At 26.4% G+C, this 12,265-nt stretch overlaps 1 non-coding gene across 1 annotated transcript; it reads right to left on the minus strand.

Annotated features, from left to right (window-relative positions):
* Positions 1–1,241: 1,241 nt before the first annotated feature.
* On the minus strand, positions 1,242–1,411 carry LOC142330777 (U1 spliceosomal RNA). Its single transcript, XR_012757834.1, has one exon. It is a non-coding gene; the product is annotated as a U1 spliceosomal RNA (small nuclear RNA).
* Positions 1,412–12,265: the final 10,854 nt, after the last annotated feature.

The following is a 12,265-nucleotide window of genomic DNA, read 5'->3' on the forward strand; positions in this document are numbered from 1 at the left end:
TTCTATTCACCCAGCACGTTCTCATTAATTTCCTCCAGATCCACATTTGCACTGCCTGAAGCCTTTTCCTTTCTGTTTTCTCAAGGGTCCACTTCTCACATCCATACATTAACATATCACACAAATGTTCTAACAAACATTTTTTAACCTTGGGAGTCAGGAATCTCATTTTTTTATACAGACATTAATTATAGATAAAATGATTCTAATAATGTTGCACGATGACCTATCAGCAATTTATGCATGTGAACAGGTAACAGCTGAAGATTAAAATTTATAATAAAGAATAGTACAGTAGCAACTTATTGTAATTAAATTCAGAAGTTTTATTGTTTACGAACAATTAATTTTTTTTAATGAATTTTTTAGTGCCTGTATACAATAGAATCTATGTACTATATCGGTTGTCTGGTTCATCATGGTCTGAAAATATTGAAAAATTCTCCTAATAAACAATTGCTTTCACATTGGTAAATTATTAAGAACAAAGTTCTTTATTCCAGGTGACTGAAATTTTTAAAAGGACTATTTTTTACCATAAAGAAAAAAGATTAACAATAAATAGTTTGACTATTCAAATTATTTTAATACTTTTTAGAAAATTTTTACATTCCCTAATTTACAGTAAAAATTAAGCCAGAAAGAGAGATGTGATTATTTGGTTACTAATGATGAATTTGATAAAAATTAATATGACATGCCTACTCAAAGTTACAAAAAAAAACCACCCAACCTTTTGTCGTGTTGCACAACAATCAACAAATTATAAACATATTTTTGGTCTACACAGAAAAGCTCCAGACACCCCGCCCGCTCCCTGTTTTCTTTCCCATTACTCTTCGTTTAAATGTATATTTATTTAATTTGTTAAGAATTGATTTTGCTGATTTTTGGAATATGCAAAACAAATTGATAGGGATGTAGGATGTATGGGGTTTTTACCGAAATGAAACGACTAGCACTAGATAGGGGGAATCGGAGAGCTGCATCAAACCAGTCAAATGATTGAAGGACAAAGGAAATATGATATACAATTTTTTTTTTTTATCTAGTGTGAAGAAAAAGTTTCTTCAAGTACAAAACGCATGACTAAAATCCGTATAGGATATGCTTATTAGAATTGTGAAAAATGCTTATCATTGACAGCAATTTAGGTATGTATATTCCAGTAATCTATCTCCTACGAACACAACTGAATTTTCATTAATCTCCAGAAACAAATTATTAATCGAAATTGCTTGTCCAGGACAGCGAATCCCGCCAGTCCCAGTCACCCAAAAATTTAGCGCACGGAATAATCATTTTTTGATTATTCATATTCGCAGGGGTCAGCTATCCGTAGTGCAATGGATGGCCTCTCCCTGGGGGAACCGCCTTCGTGATCACGGTAACCCCTACGCAAGGTCAGTATGCTGCTGCGCGCGATAATTTTGACTGCGCCTCTGAATAACGAAGACTTGACTTCTGAGAAGTTTCACTATAAACCTTAAATATTATTTTTCGTTGTATTTAGAGGCTTGTAAAAGTTAACCAATCGTTGCATAAAATTAAAATTAAGTATTAAAACGTATTTTTCTTCATTAACTGGATTTCTCTTTAAAATATTAAGGATTGTGGAATATTCTCAAAATATTGATAAGATTACTAAACACAGTACATTTCTAAAAAAGCTTCGCTTTTATTCGATTTATAACTACAGATTTAACTGTTAGCGCAACATTTACTGACTTTTCTGCGTGAATTTTTAGTTTATTTTTATCGTATAGTTTAAACGATTTTAGTATCTTTCATAATGTGTCTAGTTTATCTTAAAAATTACGTACATTGAAAATCATCTTTTTTAGCGTATTTCAAAAAGTTTCCTCCAGATGGAAGCAGTATCAACTTATTTGTTATGCAGACGTTTGTTTAGTTAGGGTATATGGTGTAAGTACGCAAAGTTTTACGATGATTTTGAAATTTTTTCCTTCGAAAGAAAAGATATCTGGTTATTTTTAATATAACTAGTAATATAAGTGTTATTTCGTTAAGATTCTTTTATACTGTTAAAATTATGTTGTAAAATGTTTACACTTGAGACTAATTACGATCTTGGAGTTAACCTATAAGTATTTTATTTCCGTAAATCTTTTTTTTATAACTTGCATTTTTACTATGTTGTAATTCAGTTCTTTACGTTCTTAATTTTTCTGAAATAAAATTTTATTGTAGGATTGCTGACTATCTATTGTAATAGTTCTATGTTATTATGTATCTTAATTTGTTAATAATTTAGGATTATTTTGTAGTACTCTTTTTTGGACGTTTTCTGTTTTGATTTTTTTAACTACATTAATTGAACTTAAAATTTTTAACTGGACCAGATTTAATAAAATTCATCATTTTTAGCACTTTTTATAACATTTTCAGTTGCACTTGTCTCGGTCTTTTAGTAACTGTCACTGAAGATCCTCACAACTTATAGAAAGATAAATTTATTTAATTTTTGGTTCAGTTTATCGTTTTTAAAGTTTATAGTTCAAACTTTCGTCTGTGACCATCACATATGTAAACACAACTATATTAATTTTAACTTTAAAAGTTTTACCATGGTTTTGATAGCTCTTAATTGTTACAGCTCGACTTGTTTTTTTATGGGCTAGTATAAGTTTTTCCTTATTTAAATATTGTATTTGGTAAGTTATGTCTGAGTGGGTGCCGAGGTGGAACATGAGTTACATGCCTTTCCTTTGATAGGACAACAGATTAAAGTCTAGCTTTACTTGTTAAGTTTTTTTTAATTAAAATATATAATAGATTATTGTAAAATATTAACTGAGAAAAAATAACCAATACTTAAATTATCTAAGTTGTTAAATAGATTAATTATCAGTTATATAAAAACTATATACAAGTCTATTTTTACTGTATAAGTCTATGTACTATATTTAATCTTATTTAGTCTTTATACCATATTTTAACTGTACAAGTCTATTTTTAGACTTCAAAGTCTTATAAGTAGACTTGAAAATGAGTTTACTTGTGGATGATATCTTTGCAACTGCTACACTTGTGTATAAACGTAATATGAGACATGGAAATGCCAAGACTTGAACCTGTGGACTTCATTAGTATTTTCTGTTGTAATTATGATTAATTAGTTGCCGTGCATCCAATATAATTACATGAACTGTTTATTGAAGTAATTTTCCCTATAGCAAGTACCTTAATTGTACTTTTAATTTTTCGATAGGAATTTTAAGATTTGATAATTTAATAGCTATGCTATAATTACTTTTGTTACACATACTTTTATTTATTTTTGGCATTAATTTACTAGAAAAACTATGACATTGTTTATTTTTTTTTAGATATTTTAAATGTACTCCATAAAATTGATACTCTATCAGTAGTCGCAGACAGTAATATACAAATCATTTTACCCTTAACAACCCCCAGAAAGTGTCTGGTTGAACATATTATACTTCAGATGATGCTTCCAAAAGTCTGGGAGAGACAAGGGTTCTTCTTAAGGGAGTTTGAGGCTTCTTAGGAGGCTCTTTTATTTTTTTTAGGATAAAATTGTTCTAGTGGATATTTTCTATTAACTGGCAACATTTCTAAAATTACATTAAAATGTTGCTAAGTTGTTTTTTGAGTCCCCATTGTGAACAGAGATTTCTCTGTGGGGCTAAACATCTTCAGTATTTCCACAACAAAGGAAGCAGCATGTTTGATTCAGTTAGTAAAGAACACAATTTTTTTTTTTCACTTCTTACTTTCCCTAACAATCCTAATGTGGAATGCCAGTTATTAATTCTTGATAATAATGCTATTTTTGGATCAAAGCACATTTCAATGTAATTTAAGTATATTTTCTAGTTGAATCTGAGTTCTAAGTAGCTAGAAGTTGTAACATGTTATGGTAATGGAAGATTGTATTGGCAGTGCTATTCTATTTTTATTGTGGTTTCTGACACAAATAATCAAGCCAAAAGATCTACTTAATAGCATTATCATATGGTATTACTCATCCATCAGCTTAGTAATCTTTTTTTCACAGATATATTTTTACTATATATCATCCATTCAACCTTTAACTAATCAGATTTTAAGTTTAAGTAGACATTAATATATAAAGATTAAAAAGTAATCTAATGTTAATTGAATTTGAATCCTTATGTTATATAAGTACATAGTTTATTAAGTTTCAGGTTAGTTATTTATCAGGATAATTCACTGTAACTTAGTTTAAAGTACATTTTGCTGCAATAAAATGCTAGTAGTAAAAATGGACTAATTTTTCCCTGGGAAAATTTATCACTTGAAAATTCTATATACTTGGAGTTATAAATATCTTTTCAGCCCCTGATAGTAGCAGAATATCATAACAACTAATCACTGATAACATTAAATAACCCAACTGGAGAATTTTCATCTTTAATAATTATTTTGTTGATTTGGAAAGTTATTTATCTAAGATCTCAGATCTGATATTTTTAGGTACACAAACAAAAATCAGAGAAGATGAATTGTTTTATGATGGAATGTTTAAGGATTACTGTTATTATTAAATTATACATAATATAGGTCTTATATTTATGAAAATTTCTTGCATGTGAAATTGTTAATTAGTAAAATTCATTGATGAAAATTAGCATTTGTTAGATGATAAAAAAGAAAGAATTAAAGTTCAAACGACAGTGAAAAAATGATATTACTTAATAGCAATAAATATAAATTCCTTTCATTAACTTCATAAAGATCAGTTATTACAGTACTGAAAGTAGGCTTAGAAATTTGAAGATTTTTTGTTTAACTTTTAACTCTTTTTGTATTTAAGTTATAAGTTTGTTGAACTGCTGATTATTCATAGTTTGGAATGTGAAATGGCACTCTTCAAATTATGGAATTAGCTTACAGAAGCTGATGAAAATTTCATAGCTTTTCTTAAGACCTTGTTGGAAATTATTGAAATACTCAGGTTTGATGATTTATTTCTTCGTATCACTTTTTTGTAGTACTGAGTCCTTTAAAAATGAATTTATGAATTTTTCTGTAAATGTCTTTATCAGATTCATTCAATTTTTTATATAGTTACAAAAAAAATTTGATTTTTTTTTCAAAATAAATTTTATATTCCTCTACATTTCGAATGTAGGACAGCCATGTACAGTTTTCTTGAATGACTAAAAACTTTTCCCAATATTAATGTTTTATCACGTTTGATAAATTATAAATTCCTTACAAAAACTACTAATGTTATTTTTTTTAAATACTAATATTTATACATTAAGAAATACTAAAAAATTACACTCAACAATTGCTGAGTAGTATTTATTATTAGGCCTGTTGTATGTGAATTTCATATCCATGAAGATGGGTAGGTGAAATCCTTTATCCTGTAAATCAGTTCTATTATGGATGATTTTTGTCAAAATGATTGCAATATTTTTTAATATCATTTTTAATTTTTTGTTCAATTTGCTTTCTACATGCATAGTAACATCCTTCCTTTCACTATAAAATTTTTAAAGATTATTTTTAGATATTTTATTAGGATATTCAATTTAATAAAGTAGGTATTTTTATTAAAATTCATTTTATTTTTATTTATAGCATTAGTACAATACAATTAAATATATTATACTAATACATTAGTATTATTGAAGCAAAATAATATATATATATATATATATATTTATAAATAATAAATAAATTATAATTAAAAATAAATTCAATGTACATATACAACACAACTGTATGTATATATATATATATATACACACGTTCAAGATATTGTGTTAATATTAAGTTATCGTTATTCATGGCTTTTACACCCCCTAATTTATTTATAATGTAATCATATCATAAACTTTTTTTATAATTTAAAGATATAAATACAAAATTTTTATGTACAATGATTTATAATTATATAAAAATAACACATAGTAATAAATAATAAAAACCCATAACATTTCTTATATTATCGTCTATAAATATGTAGTTTTTTTTCTTTTAATTATAACAAGCATAAAGAACTCTTAACGAAAACTAATTATTTATAAAAATGTTTTTCTTCAGATGACATTAGTTTTTAACTATTCAAATAAAAGATTTTTCTTTACATTACAATAATTGTTTAAATGTAAAGAAAAATTTTTAATAGCAGCAGCAGTGGTTCCACCTTAAAAATAAATGATTTTCTGTGAACAATATTAATCATTTATGTTTATTAATGATTTATTTAGATGAAGAGGATATTCGTAATGTAACAAAGAACTTTGAAAAAATTATCTGAGAAACTAATGAATGACATTGTAGATATAAACAAGTCTTACCAGGAATTGTACCTGGTAAGTTAACAATTAAGTTAATTTATTTAAATATTGTAAAATGTATGAGAAATAAAAATACACTGATTCAGTTATTAGTTAGCAACAGCTTTTAAGACATCTGTTGCTCGATGTGGGATTATAAGTAATTTTATTTAAAGTGGATTTAAATTTTTATGAATGTGTATTTAGTCATTGAGGTTTAGCATATATCTGGAGAAGACTCTGAGCCAACCTGTGATTGTGGTTATTAATTGTTATATAATTTTCGTTTTTAAAAGTTTTATGAAAGATTCTTGTTAAAGCTGCAAGTTTCATTTATTTTTAAATCACATCATCTACTAAGTTCATTAGCAAGTATGCTGGTATTGATTTGATAATAATTTTCTAAATCCTTGCCAGGAATTGAACTCGGAACTTAAAAGTTGAACAGAAAATCATGCTACTACCTATTTATCTAAGGTTCACTAAAAATTTAAGAAAATATTTAATGCTATTTTTTCTTCTTGATTTTCTATACTCTTTAATTCTAGATTGAAATAATGTCATTTATATTTTTTATTTACAGCAGTTTGTGGATTAAGTTCTTATTCACAAAGAAACATTTTATGGAAACGTGATTTTGTATGTTAAACGTAATTAACTTGTTTTCATCTATTGTTTTATTCATTTCATTAGAATATGTGTAAAAGCATGTCTAAGCAATCATAAAAAAAATAATAACTTCTGATCATTTATTTACATATTTTTTCTTAATGTAATTTTTAAACAGAGCTTACTGTTCTAAGTAAGAATTTTACTTTTTATGAAATATATACTTTTTTTTTAATTCGATTTGTTTTGTATAATTTATAGTATTTTTAAATGTATATATTCTTTATTTAATAAATTATTTCCCTTGTACTAACATTTTATCAAAAACTATTAATATTTTAAACATGTCCATCTTATTATTTTAAAAAGTTATAAACTAAATTTTTTTTCTGGCTACTTACACAGAAACATCATAAGGGTATGTTTGTTCCAGAACTGTTAAATTTAAAATGAAAAAGAAAATTGCTGTTTCTAAACTTCATTTTTTTTATTAGAAGAAAATAATTTAATACACACCTGTCATATATTATGTTATTGTCCCAAATTTTTAGCTTTTGCTTGATTTTATCTGTCTTCTGAAGAATTATTATAAGTTAAAATTTCTTGGTTTTTAAAATAGACGAACATCAATTATTTTTGATAACATTTATTTAATGAATTGGTTATCAATTTGGCTAACTTAGAGTTTAGTTTTATTAATTATTTTTCTTTCCCATAAACATAAATTTTTTTTTGCAAATTTTGATAATGAATTTGTTTACCATGGGAGTGAAAATTATAAATGCTGAATCTATGATTTAATGTCAGATTATATAATATAAAGGTTTTAATTGCTAACAGAAGAAAAATTCTAAGTTTTCGTCATGATAGAAAATTTTTTTTTTTTACTTTTATTATTAGACAAAATATACTTTTAGTATTATAAAAAGTGATATTCTTTATTTTTTGACCAATATTTTCACTCTTAGGTTGTAAATAACATTTTGTTATGAATCAATTTATAGTTTTAAAACTTTCCATAATCTATATAAATAAAAATTTAATGTTTATTTGTTCAAAATCTTAAATCTTTGAACGTTCTTCACAGATTGCTTTGAAATTTTGACACAACGTACGCACATGTTTTTATATACCTACTATTTTATATACATAAGAAATGGGGGAAGGAAAGGAAAGGGGACTATGATAAAAATGAAAATTGAAAAATGAAGGGGGAAAGGGAAAAGGTAAAGGTTAAATTTTTTGAAGTTCTGTAATGTTCGTTTTGTTAATGTTTTATCAGACTTACAATTGTGTTCATTTGATCTATATATGTACTCAAGTCTAGCAATAGCGAAGCATTGCCAGGTCTACTAGTTTTAAAATAAATTTTATAAGGAAAAATCCATTGTTTGTCAGTTATGTAGTTATATAATAAACAAAAACCTTAAATAAATGCTAAATGGGATTAAATTTAAATGTTTAAATATTTTTATTAGATAAATTCTTGTAGTTATTTAAATTCTTTTTGCCTTTCCTATAGTGAATAATTGTTGCCAAGTCAATAAAAGTATATAAAAAATTAAAAACTGTCCAAATTACACACCTGTATTACATTATATTGCAAGCGGCAAAACCTATTCTTAAAATATATACTAGTCATAATTTTCAATTTCAAATGGCTCTTATTTATATTTAATAATAAAGAGATGGTATCATGTCATTACTAATGCTAAAATTTACAACCTCCATGATGAAATTGTAGCATCTCAACCTTATACACAGACTGTACTTTGTTCAAATGCAGTCGGGGATGGCATTTTCTTATATGGTACAAAAATTTATTTTCATATTCTCATGCACAAGTATTTTGCTTATGAGATGAATTAATCATTTATGTAAAGCAAAATATATATTATAGTTTTCTATTTTGAAAAGCAACTTGCCTAATATGATTTCTTGTGTTTAGCAAATAATTAAAGAATTATGTATAAATAATTGTACAAATAAGATTTCACCCAACAACTTATACTATGAATTATTAGATAGATATTAAATTTAACTGTTTAAAGAAGTTCTGCACACAATTAAAGGCTTCATGTTTTTTAAACAGTAATAAAAGTATTACCAAGTATAATAAAAATACCAAGACAGGATGCAAATGGATCAGAGAAATAAGAGGATGTGAAAGAAAATTAGCCTTAACCAGAAGAAAACCACAGATAAGATAAAATTAAGCAAGAAAATCAAGAAAACACTTGCAAGAACTCATAACAAGAACATTTTCAACATAAGAAAGGGCACAACGATTGGAACATATGAAAAAGTACTGACAGGACCAGTATTAATAATCCCATTGTCTTTTTGGCTGTTTAAGATAACTCCAACTATGAAACTAAACAAAGTAATGTAAGAGGAATTATATTTTGGCACCACTAAGAAATTGCCATAAACGTTAGTAAGCAATAATACCAATGATATTCTACAGCTATATTGTTTTACTCATAAAATGGTGAATGATTAAAAATGTAAGAATATTGGTGAAAATTATTTGAAAAAATAATTTTAAATTGGAAGTTGATAATTCAGTATGAAAATAGATGTGTCTGTTGTTACTTCCTCATTGAAATTATCTAAGATGAATAGCCACCATTTTACTGGGAAAAACTTGATTCCTATTTTATTATAGTAATACATGGTTTCATGAGATTAAACCGACGTCTAGTTAAGCTGTGCAAAATTAATTTGGTTTTTAGATTTCTATTACTTAAAATGTGGCACGGATCTGGATATTTAGGAGAATTTCCCTCATTGTTTTCTTATTAAAACTTAATGGTAAAAATAATTTTCATACTAAATTCTGGCGCCACACAGTCTACCCTTGGTAAATCAATGGAAGTTCATTCCTCAGATCAAGTAAGAAATCTATAAGAAGATTATTTATAATGTACTGTAAATATACTCATTTGCAGTTAAAAATTGCATACTGTTATCTAAAATATTAACACAAATTTAGAATTTCATTTATAGGTAGAAATTATCACACAAAGCAAAAATCCAACATCAAACATGTATGTATTTACTAGCAGTCTGACAATACATTTTAAAAATACAAATTATGTTCTGAAATTTAAAAAAATATTGTAGAAACCCAACTCTTTTTGGCTAAAATCTATACTATTAAAAAAATTGAGTGTGTGTGCGCGCACGCGCATGTAATGCTAATATGAAATCAAACAAAACAAATGTTATATTCAAATAGATGACTAAACGTAACCTGATGACACCAACTGGCAATTTGCACCAAACTTGATAGTTTTTAAAATAATAAATTAATTTCAAATTTTTAGGATACATTCATGTTATCTTAGGGAAGGTTTTAAGCCATAGATTGAGACCCTAATCCCTTGGGGAGGTATGAGGGGGATATCTGAGCATCATGCTAGAACCAACCAACCGATTGCTTTCAAATCTTTAGGATACATTCGTTTTTTCCAGGGAAGGTTTTAAGACATAGATAGAGATCCTAGCCTCCTTAGACGGTTATCAGAGCTTCTATGTCAAGAACAAGGTTAACGTTGGAGGAAAGAGAGCTTTTCACGCTTTAATTGTTTCTTGTCTCTATTATTCTCATAACCACGAGAATGAGGAAACAGCAGGATTCCAAGGGACCCTGGCTCTGATCTAGTGGTTTAACTAAAAATTTTTGAATGGAATTTTTTCTATAAACCGTAACAGACATTTTCAAGGCAAACTTTAACCACACAATAAACCAAAAACCAAATATATGTTAGAAGAAATACTGTATGACATGGATATACTGCAAGGAGAATCCAACCCATTTGATAGGCATATATATATATATATATATATATATCATAGAATAGCAATAATATAATATACTCAACATTATTGAGTATGAATGTTTAGTAAAAGAAGAACATCAATGTCTAATCAGAGGTGTATTAGCTGACCAACAGCACTTTCTACACTGAACAGCTACTTGTACTTTAACCATCTGAAAATATAGCAACCCTAATTAACAGTATTTTACTACACAGCTCAAACGTAACCAGTTAAACTAATGGCATTTAATACAAATAAAAACCAACCAGACTAAAAATAATCTATATAGCATCTTAAAAATGTACAATAATTTGAAGTAAAATTTAAATATTTCATTTTTTTCTAATAATTTTATCTGTTAATTTAATTGGTTGCAAATCATTATTATTTTCTTGAATTTTTCTTTTTATAAAATATGTAATTAGAATATTATTATATAAATTGGATAACTAATCTGCTTTAATTATCATAGATTTAATGATAAATATGAAAATTATGATTCATACATAAATTTAAACTTAATTGTAGTGCTGTACATCATTTCACAAGTTTACACTCTAAATGTTGGTGGTCTAACTCAACAATTTCTTGGAAAACTAATAATTTTCTTTCTGAATGTTTCTGATTATATATTCATGTTGAATTTTATTTGTATTCTCTTTCGCAAACTCCATGAGAAAAATGCCTAACTAGTATTTAAATTTTTGTAAAGTTTGAAATGAAAGGTAGAGATAGTGAGCGATTCTAACAGTAGAAGAGGTAGAGTCTTGTTCCAACAGTAGTTCTGTCAAGAAATTCAAATGTGAAAACCAGTTTTTATTGTGAGTAGATGTAGTCAAGGGATAAAAGTAAATTCAATCTGTTAGCCTTTGAATTTCTATGATTCAATAAACATTATTTTCATTATATTCTGAAACCATGTACCTGTTACAGATGGAATTTAATCTTAGACTTTAAAAAATTATTATCGTAGACTAGTAATAACTATTGCAGATTTTTGTATGTGTGGTTTCATTAGGTATATTGTTTTGATAATGTAATATATTTCATGCAAATGTCCTAAATAAGCAAATATTTTATTTAAAAAGAATAAATGATAAAAAATAATATGGAATGCATATAAATAGCCATTTATTGTCATTTGTTTCACACCAATAGTGCCCAAGTGGTAAGATAAACTATACTAGTGTGTGATTTTTTCTTTGGTTCAATAAAGGAGATCTAAAACCTATTTTGTAATTTCATGTATCAAATGAAAATGCATAATTAAAAAAATTCGTCTGTTGAAAATCTTGATTTACATTTCAATAATGTATGTTCCTTGAAAAAATGGAAAATGTATAACAAGACAATCTTTTGTTAAAATTCATAAAAAATGGATTAAAATTGTAATTGTGATCATTCCAACTGTAAGTTATTTTCACTCATTTACATGAAGTGTAGATAAACATTAAAATTTAGTTTAGTAAATAAAATAAAAAATACAAACTTTTTTTTTTTTTAATTCTTTCACCGAACACAAATTTGTACCA

This window comes from Lycorma delicatula, chromosome 9 (assembly GCF_047948215.1).
Source record: "Lycorma delicatula isolate Av1 chromosome 9, ASM4794821v1, whole genome shotgun sequence".
NCBI classification, from domain to species: domain Eukaryota; kingdom Metazoa; phylum Arthropoda; class Insecta; order Hemiptera; family Fulgoridae; genus Lycorma; species Lycorma delicatula.